The sequence below is a fragment of the Cavia porcellus genome, unplaced genomic scaffold, assembly GCF_034190915.1.
Source record: "Cavia porcellus strain 051 isolate PalLab524CR breed Dunkin Hartley unplaced genomic scaffold, mCavPor4.1 scaffold_33, whole genome shotgun sequence".
Lineage (NCBI taxonomy): Eukaryota > Metazoa > Chordata > Mammalia > Rodentia > Caviidae > Cavia > Cavia porcellus.
This window is the reverse complement of record NW_026947516.1, coordinates 23,250,338-23,272,174: the sequence shown is the minus strand read 5'-3', so window position 1 is coordinate 23,272,174 and position 21,837 is coordinate 23,250,338. Positions and strand designations below refer to the sequence as shown.

At 38.7% G+C, this 21,837-nt stretch overlaps 1 protein-coding gene and 1 long non-coding RNA gene across 3 annotated transcripts in view; one reads left to right on the top strand and one right to left on the bottom strand.

The window, feature by feature from the left end:
- Window positions 1-17,717, top strand: part of Smpx (small muscle protein X-linked) — a 52,132-nt gene extending 34,415 nt beyond the window's left edge. The window contains exon 5 of the mRNA XM_013148930.3: window positions 17,277-17,717. The gene's annotated coding sequence lies outside the window, so the exon portion shown is untranslated. The remainder of the gene's footprint in view (window positions 1-17,276) is intronic.
- LOC106026910 (uncharacterized) overlaps window positions 1,203-21,837 on the bottom strand; it is a 33,089-nt gene continuing 12,454 nt past the window's right edge. Inside the window, exons 2-3 of one of the 2 annotated variants that reach the window (XR_002790362.2) lie at window positions 20,121-20,244; window positions 1,203-1,752 (exon numbers count right to left, since the gene is read on the bottom strand). This is a non-coding gene — a long non-coding RNA (uncharacterized LOC106026910). Of the gene's footprint in view, window positions 1,753-6,338; window positions 6,691-20,120; window positions 20,245-21,837 lie in introns of those variants that run through there. The other variant, XR_010045460.1, reaches the window with a different exon arrangement.

Below are 21,837 nucleotides of genomic sequence, written 5' to 3'. Positions count from 1 at the left end.
GTCACAGCCTCTGCTAGGATACAACATGGAAAAGAGATACAAAAATATCCAGACTGCCATATGAGTCCAAATAGTAGCCTGCTGGGCTTAAAATGGATAGAAGCTTCTCCAATACCCATAACTGCTGAGCTTCATCAGTGTTGTGATGCATGTCTATCCAGTAGTCTATGTAGAGTCAAATTCTCATGGGCCAGGGTACCCTCCATGCCATTTAGTCCAACCAAGACCAAGTTCAATGCAAAGACCCTCTCTATGTTCCACTGCTTGCCAGGTTATGCACTTTACCCAGGAGAATCACTTGGGTTTAACTGTAAGCTCAGAAATTTTAATTCCTATCCAAATTCATTCTCCTCTAAAAACTGTCCACCAAAATAATGCCAGTCACACCATTTAGAGTGACTCATTAAAGGGAAAATCCAAAGCAAGCCCTTATTTCATTAGGATTTCTTTTAACAAGTTCAGCCTCTGGATGTGGCAAACACAAGCAGGTTATGTTTTCGGTATGTGGTGCTAAGTACTAATTGCTGGGTGCTGAGCTGTCGTACTGTAAACTTTGGTTCAAGGTCAGCCAGCCATGTTGGCCTGCTCCCATCAGTTCTCAAGATGCCAGCTCCCTAGAGTCTGACAACTCATTTTTTCTGGCACTTTCAGAAATGCCCAAAGCAATATGGTCCTGCTCAACTAGAATTCAGTTTTTGAACTGTCAAATGAAACACCAGCTTTTCATGACTTCTATCAATTACCCCTACTCACTGACATAAAATATAAGAGATGGACTTAGCCTAAAGCATCTGAATTAGTTATCTATTGTTGTGTAACAAACTACTCAAAACATGGCAACTTAAAAAACAACAAATATTATCTCACAGTTCCTGTGTGTCAGGGAATTCAAAAGTGGCTCAGCTGGGAGGGTCTATTCTAGGGTCCTCATGAAATTGCAGTCAATATGTCAACTGGGACTGCAGACATCTAAAACTTTGATTAAGAACATATGGTCCACTTCTGGGAAGGCTCACTCACATTGATGTCTCACTGTGAAGGATGGCTATTGGAGGCTTCAGTGCTTTCCCATGGGGACTTGTTCATTGGACTCCTGAGTATTTTCACAATATGGTGGTTGGTGTCCCTTAGGGTAAGTGATCCAAGAGGAAGCAATGGAGACAAGCAAAATCTCTTATGGTCTAGATTTGGAAGTCACACTGTTGTTTTGTTTATATACTATTTATTATTCTAGTCAGTCATATTTAATGTTGGAAGGAACTACACACATTCAGGAATATCCAGAGGCAAGAACCACTGGGGGCTATCCCTCTTTTCTTACAGATGAGAAAAATGAGATCCATAGAAGTAGGGTTTGCCAGAAGTCACATTGCTGTACCATTTCAGCATTTGCTCTTCTTTCATTTTTATGCATTGTAATCACCCACAATTTCTTTTATGTACTTAAAACACCAAGTGATGTTTATTTGGGGGGACATTAAGAAGTTTATTTGCAAGTATGAGGTCAGTTGCTCTGATCCTCCTCACAGAGGAAGCCCTTATTAACCAGACCACATATAAGCAAAGTGCATGCCCTGAGCCCTGTGGAAAGCACTTCTCTGAGTCAATAGGGAGTAGCTTTTCTAAGAGGAAGCAAATCCGGAAATGAACAAAAAAATTTAGGGCTTGAGAGATAAGTTTCAACATTTGTTCCTTTTCTTTTCTTCAGCTTGTTTCCATATACAGGGATTTTCCTGCTTTCTCTTTCGATTTCTGAGGGTAAAAACCAGAACAAGAAAGATGAAGTAGAGGATATTACCAAAAGCAAACCAAAGGAAAGGAAAATGTCTTCAGAGTCAGAGTCTCATTACTATCAGAGGAGAGTGATTCAGATTAATATCAAAGGAGAGTGATCCAGTCCTAGAAACTCCCTAGAAGAAGCACATATTTTTTTTCGGGAAAAATCTTATGTTTCTGAACACACACACACACACACACACACACACACACACACACACACACGCATCCTGGGCCTACATACACACAAAATTTAAAACTCATAATTCTGATAAATATTATCAGTTCTTTTCAGAATCCTCTTTGAAACAGTCATCTTCTAAGAAAGAAAATGACAAGAAAGAATACTCTCATATATTTTCTATCCTTTTTCAATCAGTTCAAAAATGACAAGGCCTGTCATCTCTGATCAACTTAACTAGTCAAGAAACATGACAACTCTCTCCCCGCCTGACCTATTTTGTCTAATGGGGACAACTCCTTTGGCCTCTGACAAGCTACCTTCTTTCCTGAGTTCCATTTATAGCAGGGCATTATTAATGGTTAAATCATTAGGAATGGATCTCTCTCTCACAAATCTTATTTCCCCCGTTCAATAAATTAAGCCATGGGATTCGAGAGACTGTCCATTTCTATTTTATTTACGGTCAAAATTTTTCCTAGCCCACAAAATGCCCAAAATACCTCAGTATGAATTCCTACTACATGCTCAAGTATCTGGTCACTTTTTAAAAATTTTTATTTAAGGAGAAAAAAGGAAAAAAAAGGGTATAAGTTATACAGACTTTCAGAAAAAATAAACAGTAGGAAATCACTAGTTAATTACATATTGTCATCTTAGAAATAGTTGTTGAAGTTACAAAATTAAAGCATATAGAGGGGACTTTCAAACAGTGAGACTGCAAACAGTTTTGTTCAATGATCCAACAAAACTCAGTAATATGGTTATCTATCTTATACACTTAAATATATATGCAGTTATATCTTTTAGAGAATTTTCTTTTCCTTTCTTTTGTACAATGACAAAATGACAATGACACATTTTGGGTTTTATTACTCCCACAGTTCTTTTTACTTTTTTTTTTGAAGAAAGTAAAACCAAATGTGACATACCAGGACAGAGTCAATCAAATCAAAAGGATGGCCATAATACATAATGTAAAAACAAAATACAAGGTGATCAACAATCGTTACCATACTGCCTCTTGCTATCTTAAGAAGAATTGCATAAATCATCAGTTATAATAAAATTAAACAAAACAGTAAAGAATAAGACCAATAAAACCAAAATATTGGAGACATTAGAGGACTTCAAAAGAAGATAATAGTCAACCAGAATGGGCGTCACAATGAATCTTATTGTCTTCATAGTTGTTGCCTAGACTTTCAAACTTGGTACTATCAAGCATAACAGAATAGAGGAAAATCAGTCAAAACAAGATGGTGAGAGCAGTACAGAGTTTCAAATCAAGTTAATAGGAAATCAAAGTGGGTTACTATAATATATCCTGCTATTTTTTATTTATTTTTCCCTTAATTAAAAGGATAAAAATGAAAAAGTAGATAATAAAAAGGAGATTGAGATAAAAAAGAGGGCATAACAACAAAACAGCACAGGTCAAAACATAGCCATTTAAGCAAAATAGTGTTTCACCACAAGATAATCTCGACATAATAGTAGTTACCATAATGTCTCTTCCCTTAAAATCTTTGGGTATAACTTCGTATACTGTAGCATCAAACATATCAAGACAATGTAAATCTGTTCAAGAGAATGACGGTATTACAGGGTATTTAGAATCAACTAACAGAAAATGAACAATGGTTTCTGTATAATCTCCTTGTCTATAAAAGTTTTTGTTTATATTATCACATATAATAAAATCCAATAAGATACAACATGTTAACACCGATGGAGACAAAAGAACAAAAGCTTGATGGGACTTCAAAACAAGAGGATATTAAATCAGCACTACCTATTATGATGTCTTGTTTTCTCCAAAATGGCTGTTCCTACCATCCAACCTTCTCTGCCTCATTTCTGTTGAGCTCTTTTTCTGTCATTAGTTGTCAGTTTGTCCTCTTCATTTTGCTTTCTGCTCCATTCATTGTGGCTGCTCTGCCACTGTTTCTGGAATCTTGGTATTTTTCATTTTTAGAATATCCTGCAGTAATCTCTGTAGAGTTGAATTGGTGGTTGCAAATTCCCCTAGTTCCTCTTTATCCTGGAAGCACCTTGTTTTTCCATCAGTTTCTAGGGACAGTTGTGCAGGATATATCAATCTTGGCTGGAGGTTATTATCTTTCAAAGCTTGAATTATTTCCTCCCACGCTCTTCGTGATTTGATGGTTTGTGCCGAGAAGTCTGCTGTAATTCTGATGGGTGTTCCCTTGTAAGTGATCTGTTTCTTGTCTTTGAAGGCTTTTAATATTCTGTTCTTATATTGGATTTCTGGAATTCTGATTATTATATGCCTGGTTGTAGCTCTGTTTGGGTTGTAGGTGGCTGGGGTCCTGTATGCTTCATACATCTGAGTATCTTTACCTTTTGCTAAATTAGGGAAATTCTCCTGGATTATTTCTGTGAATAGCTTTTGTAGTTCATTTGTTTGAGTCCCTATTTCTTCTTTTATGTTCTTAGTTCTTAAGTTGTAGATCCTCTTATCATCTTCTAGTCTTTGTATTATTGCTGCTTATTTTCTTGTTATTTTTAAGAAGTTTTTCATTTCATGCTTCCACCTTACAAATCTGTCCTCCAGTTCTGATAATCTATCCTTAGTTTCTTTCAAGCTGTTATGCCAGCTTTCAATAGAGTTTTTAGTTTCCTGGTAATCTCTTTGAACCTGCTTCACGTATTCTATGTTTTCTCTCTTTTCTCCATCAAACAATTCTCCCCTTTTTTTCTGTTCTTCCTTTCCACCATCTGTTTTTTCTTGGGCAGGGCTTAGCACATCTCTAACTATTCTACTTATTTATTGCTTTATTTCATTAAATACTTCATTTTTGAACTCATCTATGAGGCTCCGGAGATACCGCTTTATGTCTTTAGGTGCCGTGTTTGATATTGCATGTTTTCTGTCTTCATTCTCTTTTGCATTTACCTTTCCTGGATCAGTGTTCTCAGGATTGGGGATTGAGGACCCTTTCTTGTTGCTCCCTTTTCCCATACTTTTTGTTCCTTTCATACAAGCATATGTAGGAGGCCCAGGTTCTTTTTCTCTTTGTCTGTTACAGTTTGTTTGAATCTGCCGCCTAGGTGTTCCCGCCCACTACAGTGTACTAGGGAGACACAGACCTGGGCAGTCTCTGCTGGGCCCGCCCCTCCAGGTCAACCTACTGAATGCTTCACTGCTAGGGTGCACCGCCAGGCACAGGGACCTGATTTGGGCTAGCCTACTGGATCTTAGTCCGTGGCATCACCAGGTCAAGCGCTCCCCACACCTCCTGCTTGAAAAGGAAATATGCGACTAAGTCACTGCAGGGCCCTGTTCCGGCTAGTCTGCTCAATCCCAGAATGTCCTCTGTTGGAGCCTCCTAGTCTATGAAAGGGTCCCCATTTCTCTCACTCACCACAGGTTGATGCAGGGTTCCCTGCCAGTCCCGCTCTCAACGCCATTTGGTTCGCCGATTCCAGCTTTCAGAGCTTTTGCGCATGTCTCTCCCTGCTGTGCGGATTGGGACACAGTATCGGCAGCAGGAAATTCAAATTGTGGCTTCCAATGGCGCGGGATCCAGCTTCCGCACTGAGATTTTATCTTTTCCTGTTACAGCATGAGGATTGCATTTCCAGTTGGTTTCTCTCAGCTTAGTTTGTTCCTGGGTCGGCAGGGTACATCTCCCCTCGCATAGGACTCCTCACACAGCATTGCTCCTGGATTCTAAACTGGTAATCTCAGAGAGCCTCCGTGGCTGCTATTTGTCCGCCATGTTCTCCCGGAAGTCCTATCTGGTCACTTCTGAGTTGCCTTGTATTTACTGCTTTAAGTAATGTTGCTGTGCTTGTGGAAATTTTCCTCAGCCCTCCATAGAAGCTTGGAATCTGGAAGTGAAAGGAGTCCTTGAACCTTTGTTGGGGAGAAAGAACTCCTTTCCTATTCCTCAAGCAGATGCCTTTGGACAAGTGTTGAGTTACTCCTATGTTTGACCTCTCTCTCCACTTAAAAATAAGGTTTTCAGTCATTCTTCCACCATTTTTGTTGATGACTTCATTGAGCAACTGAAACATTCATGGCCTGCAGGTGCCAAAGTGACCTGTGCACTTCACTCCTCAAAGCTTTTCCTTGCTTGTTTTTAGTTTCCAGAGCTCCACAGCCAGTGGATCTCTTTAAAGTACCCTCAAAACAAAATCCACAAAAGCGATAACGTCACTGCCCTGATGCACATCTTTCAGTGGCTCCCCATTACCCGTAGGACCTACACTAAGAGACTGAGGCTCGGGGCTGGGGATTTAGCTCAGTGGCATAAGCGCCTGCCTTGCAAGCAGGCAGTTGTGAGTTCGATCCCTGGTACCGATAAAAAGGGAAAAAGACAAAAAAAAAAAAAAAAAAAAAAAAAAAAAGAAAGACACTGAGGCTCACCAGGTTTTTCTTATCTTGCATTTCTCCTCACCCAGGACATTCTTTGCCCCAACCCTAGTGAACTTCTCCCAACTTCATGGAAATGTCATAATGACTCTAGGTTTTTGCACACGCCCAACGTATTATTTTCCATTCTTTCCTCCCTTACTCATAATCGGGCTAACTCTTACCTATCAATCTTAGGTCTCAGTCTAAGAACTATTTCTGCATATAGCATCTTAAGCTGGATAAAACATTCAGAGCTTCTGAATTTGTTCCATCGTAGCAGTATTCATCACAATGGAGGAGTGCATTGCCATCACTTTTGTTGTTTAGTTTTCCTTCCAGATGTTAAGCTCTATGAAGGAGGAAAACTTGTTTATTTGTCTGCCTTGTATGGTTAGCATCTAATATATTTCCTGGTATATAATGTAACTCAAATGGACTATCATTCTGATTTCCACTATTAGAACTATTTAAGCACAATTAAGTATAGAGCCATATCCAAAAGAAATTCGAGTTGATTTCCAAAAAAGTGACTTTAAAAGGGGATGCAAACCTTCGACTAAGAAAAATTCATTAAAACACAGAGTAAAACCATCTAAAAATCCTCTGATTTCCAACCCAAGAGTTCACCACCCTAAGGACTTAGAGATTTCTTATTTCAACTTTCTCTTTTTTCTGACAAGCACAGTTTCTACCGTGTCTCCAAGCTCTACTTTTTCTCTGAAATTTTGACTCAATTCACTCCTTTCCATTTTCCTCTTTGCCCAATTACATCTCCCCCAACAATCAGCACCACAAAAATCTTGAAGCTAAGATGATGAAGACTGAAATATCTTTCTTGGAAGACAGAGGAGGAGGAAGGGGTGTGTTGATTTACAAGATCCTGTGAGTCTTTGTCTCAGAATAATAGCAATAGCGCACGTTGGCTGTGTGGGAAGTGCTCTGCTAAATGCTTTAATATGTTATCCTTACAACCATCCTATGAGCTTGACACTATTATTTTCCTATCCATCAGAAAAACAGGAGCTCACGTGGCTAGGTAACTTGCTGGAGATGGCACAGCTAAAAATCAGGAAAGCAGGAATGTGCAGGTTAAGTATGTTGTGGAAGTGTCCCCACTGCTGGGACACAGGGAGCATTAGCTGAATGTAGAATCTGCAACCCACCTGGGAACAAGCTCGGAAGCTGGCAAGGCAAAAGATGTTGCAGCAGTTTCTCTGATCAATTGATGGCAAGCACACGTCAAAGGTTTATTTTGGAGTTGCCTACAGAGGCCTCAGAAATCCAGTTCAAAAACTTGGAGTAGGAAAAACGTGATTAGATAACATTGTGAGAACAGGTATAAGTGATCATTAAACTCTGTTACATGGTGAATTTAGTGACTCAGGTAAATCTGATCTCCCAGAAGGGGTTCTTAATTTCATTAAGGTTGATCAGAAAATCACTCATGTTTTAGCAGCAATGCTTCTCCAAATAAACTACTTATTAAACCAGAGCGAAAGGCTCTGTCCTAGCTCAAGTTTGGGAGCATTTTCTTATACCACAAAATGCTATCTCTAGACAAGGATTTCCTCACTGCAGCACTGTTGAAATTTGGACTAGATAATTCCTTGTCGTGGGGGCTGTTCTGGGAATGGCAGCATGGTTAGCAGCATCCCTTTTGGTGGCAGCATCCTCCTCCTACTATCGGTTGAAATAAACAAAAATGGTTCCATATATTGCCACATATTGGCTCCCCTGAGTGGGATTCAAATCAATGCCCTCCCCCCCATTGACATTCACAGCTCTAGACCCTACATTCTCCAAGAAGTGTGGTCCATGAATGAAGAGCCCCACTGAGAGGGGGGCTCCATCTCAGTCCCAATCTGCAATTTAAAAAGATTCCTGGATCATATGGACCTGAAGTCTAAGAAGCCTTTTTTTAACCTGTAGTCCGTAACCTTGCTACACATTTGATTACCTGGGAAACTAAAAACCACTGGAAACCACTGGTCATAACTCAGAGAGTCTGTGACATGATTACTCTGGAGGAGCCTGGGCTTTGGGACACACACACACTCCATTCCCCAAATGAATTCTGTGGGTAGTCAGCTTTGAATTTTTGTTACAGTTTTAAAAAGACAATTCACCCATAACTTTAGGAGTGATTTACAACAGCTTATGTATTAGATCTCAGATATCCAATGCATCTTGCCATGGAGATCCTTCTTATTTTGATCTCTTATCTCTCTTAAAATGATATAAAGAATAGACTTTGGTGATGTCTTGAAAGGGTAAGATCTGACTATAACTAACTTTAAAATAATAGTTGAATGATTTGGCCGCACGGAAATGAAAGCATTGACTTAAACTTCCTTAATTCATTCATTCATTCTTTCTTATTTTCCTTATTTCTTTTGCAGTGCTGAGGATTAAACTCAGAGCCCTGTGCATATTAGGCAAATGTTCTACATTGAGCTACATCTCCAGGTTGATGACTTTTAAAGAGCCATTGAAATCATTTCTCCAAACCTGGATAATTTTTAAAAAGTCTGTACTTGAAAAACAACAATCATTAAATAGCAAACTCTATCAAGGAAATTGTTTTGCTTGAAATGTATAATTATACAAAAAGCCAATGCAAATTGGAAAGCAAAACATTAACACCTTAACAAATAAATAGTTAAAGGAAATGAACTTGCAATTCACAAAAATGGATGTATAATTAGTAGAGAAGCATGAGAAAATCTGCAGACTCACTAGAAATCAAAAGGATGCTCAAGAAAACAGTTACTAATTTTCCTCTTAGGACACTCACGAAGATGTGTGGGAAAGATTATGAAACAAACACACACTCATTCTCTCCAGGATATTGAACATTTCCAGCATAGCAGACACTACATTAGCCTAGAAGATGAGAGTGGTGGGTTAATAAATAGAGAAAGTATTTGTTCTTGTGGGTTTATGTATCTTCCAAACCAATCATGCCTTGATGGCATTTCTTTCTAAAGAAAGTGTTCATGCAGAAAAAAATTATTCATTTAAGATAGCAAAATTGACTAAGAACCTAAATGTCAAATAATAAGATTTCAACTAGGCAAACACTAGTGTAGTCATCTAATAGAATACTATCGGTGCTATAACATGCAGTGAATGGCAAAATCTTAAAAAATACAAACAGTGGTACTGAGTGCTTTTGCATCATTGCAAAATTAAAGGTTAAAAGACCAAAAATTGGGAACCATCTCTAAATAGTAAAAAACAAATAAACAAAAAACCAAAACCAAAACTTATCCAGGGTTGGAGGTGTAGCTCTGTGGTACAAGGCATGCTTAGCATGTGTGAGACCTGGGGTTCATTCCCAACACTGGAGAAACAAAAAACACAAAGCTCCTCAGTTTACTTATGATTACTTTGTGCATGTAACTTTATGAAATGTGTTTTTAAAGATACCACTAGATTCTGAGATGGCAAGAAACATTTAAAATTAAATTTTAGTGTTCACTAGAATAATACATAGATATTTAAATCAAAGTTTTGATATACTACAGATATATTACATTGATTATCTCCACAAAGTACCTGTAATGTACTATTAATATGTATAGATTATTATGCCAATTTTATACACACCTTGAAAAATGAATTTAGTGTAAGAGGAAAAGTTTCAGACAGGCTTCTCATGCTGGAACAGTCATTAATTGGTTGTATGGACTGTTACTTGGACAATTGACTCAGCCCTTCTGGATTTTAATTTCCTAATTTTTACAGTGAGGATTAATGTAAAATTCTAGTTTCATTCATCTTTGAACATAGTTTTACTATTTGGAAAGATTATAAAGCTTTGCAGTTATATCTTTATATCAAAGTTACATCAAAGGCCATACCTTTTATTTGAATACTGGGACTTTGGACCACTCATTATGATCATTGTTGCTATATAAACAGGGTCAATCAATTTTAAGGCGATCTCTATGACAATGTGGTTTCCAGGAAGACATTAAAAGAGGAAGGCAGGGAGACCTGAATTTGTTTCTTATATTCTGTTAACTATAAGTTTGTCAAATCATTTTTAAATTTGGTTGTTTCAGAAACCACAGACCATTGTTACACAGTTGTAAGATGATTCTTGGTATTTCTGACATGAATATCATTGTCTCTAAGCCTCAAACACTAAGATATACACAACACAGAGGAGTTTTCACTTATTTGGGAAAACTAAGAAACTACTGGTTAAGATAGCAATCTTTTTTTTTATTTAAAGGAAAAAAATAAAACAGTATAAGGGTACAAGTAATACAGAATTTCAAAACAACTCTAAGAAATCACTAGTTAATAGATTACATATTGTTATCTTAGAAATAGTAGTTCAAGTTACAGGATTAAAGCATACAAAGTGGACATTCAAACAGTGAGACTGCAAACAGTTGTGTTCAATGATCCAACAAAAACTTAGTAATATGGTCATCTATCTTAACACACGTAAACACACTTGCAGTTGTATCCCTTAGAGCACTTTTTTTTTTGCTTTCTTTTTTACAACAACATTTACACATTTTGGGTTTTATTACTCCCATAGTTCTTATTACTTTTTTTGGAAGAGAGTAAAAGCAAATATGACAAAACAAAGCAGTCAGTCAAAACAAAGGATAGACATAGCACATGATATAAAAACAGAATACAAGGTAATCAACAATGGTTACCATAATGGCTCTTGTTACCTTAAAAAGAATTGCCTATATCATTAGGTATAATAAAATTGAACAAAACAGTACAGAACAAGACCAATAAAACCTAAACATTGGAAACATTACAGGACTTCAAAAGAAGATAACAGTCAAACCAGAATGGGCATCATAGTGAATCTTATTGCCTTCAAAGTAGTTGCCTATGTTCTCAAACTTGATACTATCAAACAGAACAGAACAGTAAAATCAGTCAAAACAAGATGGTGAGAGCAATACAGGACTTCAAATCAAGTTAATAGGAAATCAAAAAAGTCCCACCAAACTGTGCTTCTTCTGTTTCCATTGGCTTTATCATGTTGTATCTTACTGGATTTTATTATATGTAATAGTATAAACAAAAATTTTTATAGAAAAAGAGATAATATAGAAACCATTGTTAGTTTTCTGTTAGCTGGTTCTAAATACCCTGTCTTTCATCCTCTTGAATGGTTTCACACTGCCTTGATATGTTTGAAGCCATAGTATACGAAGTTATATTCAAATATTTCAAGGAAAGAGACACTATAGTAAGATAGCAATCTTAACTTACCATTTTGTCTGCCTCTGGATATTTTTTCTGAAAGTATTCATATACATATATATGTATTTCCAAAGGTATATATGTGTGTGTATATATGCACAATGTTAGATTTTTCATTTTATGAAAAATAAAACAAAATTTCATAACAAAATAAGAGAATAACAATAGTTCATACACTGTGTATGGATGTCTCCACACTATTTATTGTAGATGTTTTTGAGTTGTACCTTGGTGGGAGTCTTGGGTCAGTATTTTCCCAGTGAAGTCAGTGGCTCCTCTGAAAATAGGGAGGATATGTTCTGATGGATGGAGAGATAATTACCACAAATCCTGGATCCACCAGTAGTGACTGGCTTTAGATGTTGCCCCTTTCTTCTCTACCTAACGTCTCACCAAGCCAATTCAGTTTTGGGTCTCTGCCTCCAGTCCCTAACTCTGATTTGATAGCCAATACAATACAGTCTTGATACAATTTAAAAGCCCCTTATGAATTTATTTGAATAAGGCTTGATCTGGATATGCAACTTGCCACTGCCTGAAATTTTCCCAGTCCTGCACACAATACCATAACCTGGATTTTAGGTGCAGAATCTTACCAAAGCAAATATTCTGCCTTTTTGCCTCCAGCTTCTTTGTTTTTCAATAATTATTGACAGAAACATTTTAATTCTCACTGTAGCCACTAAACACTTCATGATGTAGCAATGTCAATTTGGGGGAATGTTTGCAATTTAGGAAAAAAAGTTTTCTAATTTTTAACTTAAAGTTTTATTTCATTGGCTTTATGAATGGTTGTTTGAAATAAAAGAAATTCTGGAATTGGAGTTGCCTGAATGCAAATCCTAACTGTGCACGTCCTGTGTCTCTAACTATTGGCTATGTGATGCTCAGTGTATGCCTCAGTTGTAGCTTACATCATGTTCCTCATGGCCTGTGTTATGGCTTGTGTTCGGATGCCCCCCACCCAGGCCTCATGCAATCATAGATGTGGCTGAGTCCAGTATTCATGATTGATTCATTGTTTAGCACTGGGATTGGGGGGTGTGAGTTGTATACCCACCCAGGGGCAGATCCAACATACAGTGTAAGGGCAGGAAGGTGTGTCTTTTTTCTTTTTGGTGGGGTTTGCTCTTGCTGTTTTGTGGGGGCCACGAACAACAATCTTGTCATGCCACCCTGCCTTGGAGGTAGCTGAGTATGACTCTGATTATGGGCTGTAAGAAATAAACTTTAGCTTCCCTAATTTTGGGCAACAGGTATTTTGTCTCAACAATGAGAGAAAAGTAACTAGGTGTGACTGTGATGATTATACGGGACAATGTGCCTGCGTGTGCGTTGTAAACTCTAGAGAGCTCCACAAGTGCCAGCCTTTGGTCTTATTTCTGAGGCCTTCTGACGGCCATCATAGAGTTTTTTGTTTTTTGTTTTTGGTACTGGGGATCGAACTCACAACTTCGCGCTTGCAAGGGCAGGCACTTATGCTGTTGAGCTAAATCCCTGGCCCGACATTGGAGTTTTAACCAGCTTGCTCTGGGTACATAGTCAGCCAATGCAAATCAAATCAGAGCACGAGGCGCTGTCTAGCTCTTGACTACTTTTGCGTATCACCGTGTTTATGGCTCTATGATTTAGCACCACATAGGCGGAAGTCATTGTTGCACCATCCCCCACATGCCTGGCTAAAGAACTAATGCAGACAAGTGTGGAGTGGACTCCATTTCCCACATGATGTATGTGGGGCCATGGTGACTATGAGTAACACAGCTATAAATGGGTCATGGCAAGGAGTAAACATCACATGTTCCTCAGCCTGGACTTAGAGCAACACAAGGGTGATATTTGGTGTATCATCCCTGTACCAGCCAAAATGTGCCTTGCCCTAAGGTAAACTAAAGGTTGCACTTCTGCTTTTATTTATGACTCATTTGGGGACAAAAAATTTGTGCAGTTGCTGATGAGTGACTTCTTAGTGAGATATCTCACCTCACCCATCTTTCTTACAGTGTCCCCTGCAGAAGGGCAGGACATGGGAGAATAACTGACAGTTGTCTAAGCAGCAAAGCAGTGTGGCCCTGGAGGCTGCCCAACACACATGCATTCCAACACCCTGACAAACAAGTGTACTTTACAGCATAGGCAATTTTAGCTCTGGATCCCTTCCCATTGATTCCCGTTTCTACATTCAAGCCCTGATGCCAAGCGAGGAAGCCAGATCTCTGGACTCCTGAACTGGTCCCATTCAGGCATTCCCAGAGGGTGGTAAGTCCCATGAGCCCAGAAATGGAGACCTAGTCCTCTGAGACTTTAGTCTCCAAGAAGGACAGCATCTAACCTTATTGATTATCAGAGTCCTGTGCCCAGGCTTAATGAGCCCTCTCAAATTCTACTGAAACAGGGGAGGAAAAAGGGAGCTAGGGGGACAGGGTCAGCTGCAAGACAACTTCAATGTTTCTGCATTCCATTTTATGTCTCCTGCCTGGACCCTTTTACAGGGAAGAATCAGGTTCATTCATAGACTGAGTGAAGTAACTGCAAAGTCCCTGGTGGAGTGCCTGACACATAGTAGGTATTCAAAACTGGTAGTCACCACCAAATTTTTCTCTATCTCCATATGAAGCATAGGATGGCAGCAATGGTCCAGCATCTCACGCTTGAACCAGACTGTTGCAGCCTTTCTTGAGACTCACAGGCATAGTGGATGAAGGGTAAGAGCCCAGTTTCCCTAGGGTTACGATCAATATATAGTATTTCTCCTAACAGCCACATTTTTGTCTACTTAACACAGATGGATGGTGGTTGGAGTCCACATCAAGCCTGTTACAAAAATGGTAACCATTTCTGGGTTGTAAATAGTGCTTCACTGTCTGGACACCTCATAAATTGGGGTTTAGTGACAATTTGCTATGGATCGTCACTGCTTTTATGCTGCTCAGAGAAGCCCAAGGAATGTCTTGGCTTCAAGGGCAGCTTCCACAGGCCTCTCACTTAGCCGGAGAGACTGGGAATATGTCATTCAGAGCAGCAGCCACAGCACTAAAATGAATAGAGCATACCCTGGACATGATAGGACTATGGTTAGGGTCAGGAGTAGAATTGGCAGCGCAGTGGAGACAAAGCAAGTCAGATCACTACTCCTGATTTACTGCATCTATGGCCCCTTACTCATTCCTGCTGCCTCACTTCGAAGAATATGACTTTGAATGTAACTCTAACTCCTGTGATTGTCCTCTTCTCATTTCTTCAGTGACCCAACTCATCAGGCCTCTAGTCCCTCCTATGTGTCAGGCACTGTGATAGGCAATGAGATGTCAAAACAAATAGGATAGCTTCACACCTTTTGGAAGGTCACAACCTAGTGGTAAGAGAGCTAGGGCTGGAACAAGAGGAATGAGATAACGAATTCAACCAGGTAATTCAATTAACTTTGCTACGTGAAGAGTCACAGGGAGGCAGGATTTTAGTCAAAGGTTCTAAGCAAAGTTATAAAAAGGTACAAGCCAAGAAGGGGAGGGTCAGTAGTTCTTTCAGGTTACAGAAGCAATGCATGCATGGTGCAGTGAATTCAGAGTGCAGATGTATGGAGGACAATGGTCAGGAACGCTAGTGGCATGGTAATCAGGGTCAGGCTGTGAAACTGCTGCTCAGTGATAAGCATCTCATCCAGAAACCCTGGGTGGGAGAGGAGGTGTACATTACTTCTTCTTGGTGACTAATATGGACCAAAAGTTGATGATTTCTAAAACAAATGTCCAGTGACCTAAATATTCACTAACTGATGACTGGATAAAGAACATATGATGTAATTACACGGTGGAATACTATTCAGCCTTGAATAAAGAAGGAAATACTGCACTATGTGACAACATGTATGAATCTGTTGGCCATTATGCAAAGTGTAATACACCAGGAACATAAAAACAGATGCAATATGAGTCCAATTTTGTGAGGTGGCTAAAATAGTCACTCAAAGAATCAAAGGGTAGGGTGGAGATTTCTAGGAACTAGGGGAGGAAAGAAATGAGGAATACAAATCAATGAGTATAAAATTTCAGTCAAAATCAATAAGTTCTAAAGATCTGCTGTACAACAATGTACTGAAAGTCAACAATAATATGTACTGAAAACTATGTTAAAAGGGTAGCTCTTATGTAATGTTTCTGTTACAATAAAATAAAATAAAATGTCAGATAAACAGAGTGCTATGCTGACTGCTGTTGATGGCATTTTAGTTTCACAACCATTAATTATTATACCTTCCTGCCTTTTCCTCTCCTTCAAAAACCATCCCAACCTTTCCCGTTAGTGGAATGGGAAACGTCCCAGCATTAGGAGCTCAAATCCCAGCTTTTCCATTCATTAGCTATGAGACTTTAAGTCAGTCTCTTTGTTTTTGGAATCTCTACATATTTTGTCTCAACAATGAGTACAATATAACCTGCATCACAGCAATGCTGTAAATGTTCAATAACACAAGGGACTCTATAATCTCCAAGGAAATCAAAGCTTCCTAAAATGCTGCGTTATGGACTTCTCAGGCTTTCTAAAACAAAAGCATTTTTGTATCCTAGCTCATATGTTTGGGGTTTAACTGATCTTGGCTGTACTCTTACAAGTCTTTGGGTCACCTAGGAGCTCTATATCTGATGGGGCCTGGTTGGGTACTTTATCTGGGTCAGCTGTATTCCATATGTTACTCACCTCCACCCTGGCATCAGATGGCTAGCCTGGGCATACCATTATCCCTGTTATAGCAGCCACAGAAGTACAAGAGATAGAGCAAAAGCAAGTAGGCTCAGAATAAGAACACCTTCACTTCTGCCTCATTTCGTTGGCCAAAGCAAGTAACGTGGTCAGAGTCATGCATGAGAAATTATACTTCACTTGCAGTGCTTTAGTCAACTAAAAGTTACATGGCAGCAGAGGTGGATTTAGAAAGGGGTGAAAAATTGCAGCCACAAATGCAAATTTACATTAGGCACCAAACATCTTGCAACTCATAAGTTTAGCACTGCATTCTATTGTCAATAGGCGGACGATCCTCGTCTAATTTGTAACTTCTCAAATCATTAGAGCTGACGCTGATGGTCACACTTTCTGCTCACAGTTCACTGGGAATTGAGAGATGAACTTTCCAGGTGAAAATGGGATCTCTATCTGATTCACCTTATACCACTCATATTGATTTTTCAGATGTTTCTAAAAATATCAAACTAATGATGAACTTACATGACATTGAGTTAAGTGAACTAAGCCAGACACAGTCAGACAAACACAGTACGATCTCGCTTACATGTGAAATCTAAAAATGTTCAACTCACGTAAGCAGAGAGTAGAGTGGTAGTTTCCAAGGGCTGGGGAAATGAGGAGTTATTGGTTTGAGAATATAAAATTTCAGTTAGATAGGCGGATATGTTCTGGTGATTTATTTTACAACATAGTAATTATAGTTAATAATAATGTATTCCATACTTGGAAATTGCTAAGAGAGTAGATCTTAACATATTTTCACCACCAGTGTAAGAATGTGAAGAGATGGATATGCTGATTAGCTTAATTTAATCATTCCGTAATGCACGCATATTTCAAAACATCACATTGTACACCATAAGTATATACAGTTTTATTTGTTAGTCATGCCTTAGTAAATCTGTGAAGAAATAACTGATGGGTTCTTTGCTTTTTCTTTTGTAGGCTTGATGTGAAGAATTAAGATGGAAAAGTGTGGATTCAAATAAATATAGCTCTCTGAAAATTTTTATATATTTGTATAAAGATTATGAACCTCCTGAACATTTGAGACTCAAAGAGAAATGGCCTGTTTGTACATTTATATATCTTCCTTCTAGTTGGCTGAATTTATCACTTTAATTTGTCTTCTTTTTTGGCGCCTTGCAGAGCAAATCAGCCCATGAATTCACCACCTAGAGGACATAGCTTTGAGAATGGATATCATTTTATGGAGAGGGATGTGGCGATGTGCACAACAGTGATTTTGATGAAAAGTTCTCCAAGCTACTTCCCATAGTCTTTTGGGTCAATATTTATAGTGTATTTTAGTTCTTCACCTTTTAAATTATTTCAATAAACTTTTTATGAGTTTAAATAAACATCTGAGAAAATATAAAATATGAATCTAGACTAAATTCATATCTTCTGACAGTTACATACTTCATTACATGGACAGACATAAGATGCAAGAGTCAACCAACCCCATAAGTGGGGCCTTTACATTCTGAATTATCACATACAGAGGGTGATAGATGGCACTATGACTGGCTTAATATTGTACATGAAGTTAAATATAGCCTGAGGAATTGGGTATTGCTGACATTATTCTTCCAATTATCACCTTTATGGTGAATGTATTTTACTCAAGGCACAGTTAAGTAAAGGAGAGATATTAGAAAGACAAGAGGGGGCAGATCCTATGTCAACCATGCAGAGGAAGGCGAAATGTGTGTTTTGCTCCTCAGATGCAGTCTGTATGTAAATTTAATCAGTGCTAGCACCACCAGGAAATAATAATAACAACAACAACAACAACAACAACAACAAAGAATGCAGGCAAGCAACCTCACAATATGAAGATATGAGGGGCCAGATTATCAAAGACCATACTACTTGAAAAGCAAAAGTGTCACTTACCTGATACACAGAGACCTCCTACACATTTCTGGGGCTAAAGGAGTTTTATACTTGCTTCAGAGGAAAATTAAAAATCCTGATACAATTTTACAAGAGGTGATCAAAATATACAGTGAATGTTTAAAAGACACATTACCACTAATCCACCTCACAATACTGCCCCTCTCCCGTGTCCCTCTCCTCCTCTCCCTGTCTCCCCCTCTTCTCCTCTCCCCCCTCCCCCTTTCCTGTCCCCCTCTCCACGTCTCCCTGTCTCTTCTCTTCTCCCTCTCTCCACCTTACAATACTAGTGCATCATTCTTGCCACTTTCTGAAGCAGTTCTGAAGTCTTCTTTTGTATCCTTATGAGGTGTGATCAGCACGATGTGGAGCAGCTGCTGAGTGCCATCCACCAAAGAGCAGACTTGTGCAAACATCAGGGGGTGTTTTCAGCCACCTTATTCACTGGAACTGGCACAGTGTGACTTTTGGCTCTTCCTCAAAGTCAAACGGACCATGAAAGGTAAGTGTTTTGAACTGATTCAGGACATTGAAACAGCCATGACAGTGTCACTAAAGACACTCAAAAAAGAGGACTTCCAGAACTGCTTCAAGAGAGTGGCAAGGATGGGATAAATGTGCTTGAAGCACAGGGGAGTGTTTTGAGGGAGACTAATGGCAATGTGTCTACTTATTGTAATCAATTCTAAAAATTTAAACATTCACCAAATGTTTACATGATGCCGATAAATCTTCCAGATATGTTACTCTCTCACTTTTTGTGTCATAGACATTGGTTTCCAAAAGCGAGATTATCGCCACCCACATATGTGAAAGGTTGCAGGTTTCTTGATACCTATGAGTTCCCCTTTTCCCAAAGCACTCTGCTCCCAGCTGTAGGTCTCCACTGTATTTTCCAGCTGTGTTTTATTCTTGTGATCTACATCAAATGCACACGTACTAGGGAGGAAGTATCAATCAGGACAAAGTGTAGCAGCCTCATACCGGTATGTGGAATAGGCGAACAGTTTCTGAATAATAAAGTGTTGGGTTGCCCCCACACCATCTTGTTTCTTCCTAATTTGTGTTGTTAGGAAGGGTTAGAAGACTTATCTCAGTGTTCATGTTGTTTCAATATAAGTGATCCACATTGTTTCAAAATTAAATTTTGGTTTAATGATATAAAAAGGTCTTCACAGTTTAATAAATCTCCCAAGGCACATTTGTAGTACAATAAAGACCAAAGGCATAAGAGAAATTCAACGGATATTTGAGAGCTTAAAGTGTAATATATATTTTATTTTTTTAAGGCTCAAATTAACCATGTATGAGATTTACTGGTACATATATTGTAATATAGGAAAAGATACTTTTTGCTCTCAATGAAGTGATAATTGAAAAAATTCATACATTTTATGAGAAGTGGTTGTGATGTGCACCTGTAATTCCAGCCACTACGGGGGCCTGAGGCAAGAGGGTTGTAAGCTGAAGTTCAGCTTTGACAAACATTGTGGGTTGCGGATGTAACTCAGTGGTAGAACGCTAGCCTCGCTGTATAGGGCCCTGAGTTACCATACCATTACTATTAAGATAAATGAAAATGAAGCACCCTATCTAGCCATGGTGGCGTACCTGTAGTTTCAGGTACTTGGAAAGCTGAAGTAGGAGCTTTTCTTCAGCCCAGGAGTTTGAGACTAACCTAGGCAACATAGTAAGACCTCATCTCAAAAACAAAACAACACAATCCCATATATCACCTTGAAGCAAGCTCATTTATCTTATGTGTTTACACAACCACTCATTATGCAATATTTGCATGAGAAACAAGATTCAAGTAGGTGAAGATTCATCAGGAGGGAAAAACCTAGAAACAACACTGTACTTAAGTAAAGCACAAGTTACTGTACCTACTTTGTCAGGCACACGCTGTTAAATGGTATATCACGATTCCATGCTGAAAGGTGTCTTTGAGGATGACATTTACTCTGCTCCCATTTGCTGGATGCCTGATTTGTGTCAAATTCTATGCTAGGGGCTGGAGGGAACACAGAGCAAATCACAAGGAAAAATCAGTTTGCTTAAAATAAACCCTACCCCCTTTCTCATTTCTCCCCCAGAAGCACACATGGCTGCCTAGAATTATCTCAAGCATTCATTTTGTATGATATTTGCATTTCAAGAGCACAGACGGAAAGATAATTAGCATTGTTTCCAAGATTACTTACTGAGTAGCTGAATGACACAGTAGTATTCTAGAAGTTAGGCCCAGGGCATGGGGATGATAATTACCCAAATGAATTCCTCATTTTAAACTAGAGCAGTTAGAAGATTTATAAAAAGCCTCCCTTTTTGATTAGGTCCCCATAAGGAATGCTACTAATTTGGATGTGCCAGGCTATGAAATCTCCTTTCCTACATTCTTTTTTTTTATTTAAAGAGAAAAAAAAAGAAAGGAAATAAAAAAAACATAGCAGTAAAAGGGTTCAAATAAAACAGAATTTCAAGAAAAAAATACAGTAAGATATCACTAGTTAATAGGTTACATATTGTCATCTTAGAAACAGTTGTTCAAATAATAAAATTAAAGCATATAAAATGTACACTCATACAATGAGATTGCAGGCAGTGCCGTTCAATGATTTTCCTACAGTCTTGATCTGACCTAGAATTAGGGTTTCCTCCTTGGGAATAAGAACAGGGCTCATTTGGCTTCAAGGACTACCGGCTGATCAATTAAAACTTCTTTTGAAGGTCTGTGGCATTATCCTATTGCTTTGCAATCTAGCTTGAAATAGAAACTGCATTTAACTTGATAATTGATACTCCCTTGGGATTTTAACCTGCTGCTGGATGTATACATCACTGTGGCCCATTGCTATTTTTTCCCCCTCAAATACCATCCAGGCAGTTTCTGTGCTGCTTTGAAGGACAGTGTACATTGCAGCATTCAGACATAATCACGTATTCACTCAACAGCCAGAAATATAGCAAGCACACAAATCCACCCGCATGTTGCCAGACGAAGAAAACCCTTAGAGCTCATGAACAGAGTTCATTTTTTTTTTTTTTTGTCTTTTTCGTTTTTATCGGTACCAGGGATCGAACTCACGACTGTCTGCTTGCAAGGCAGGCGCTTATGCCGCTAAGCTAAACCCCCAGCCCCCAGAGTTCATTTTTTTCTCTAAGTAAATGACCAAACTTGGTTAGTTCCTACACTGGAGGCAAATCACGCTGTCAAAAAAATATAAATGCCAATTATAAAAGACAGGATTCAGCCATAAAATAAGATTATAACCTTAGCAACATCATCACTGAAAGGTGTTCTTCAGAGAAAGAAAACAGCCTCAATTAAGCAATCACTTTCAGATCATGGGATGCGGTTGGCCTCAAATCCTTCACCTCTATGCTTGTTTATTAAGGGAGGAAAAAAATCAATTCTTTTAACATTTGACTTCTCCTGAGCAAAATAATTCAGAGACATCACTGTGTGGGAGAAACCACACTATCGTATAACAAGGCTCTTTTTTATGGCCAGCTCTTTCCTTAGTTCAGTGAGGATATATTAGGATGCAGATTCCACAGGGAGGGAAACTTCCCCCACCCCACCCCCACGGGGCTGCAGAAGCTT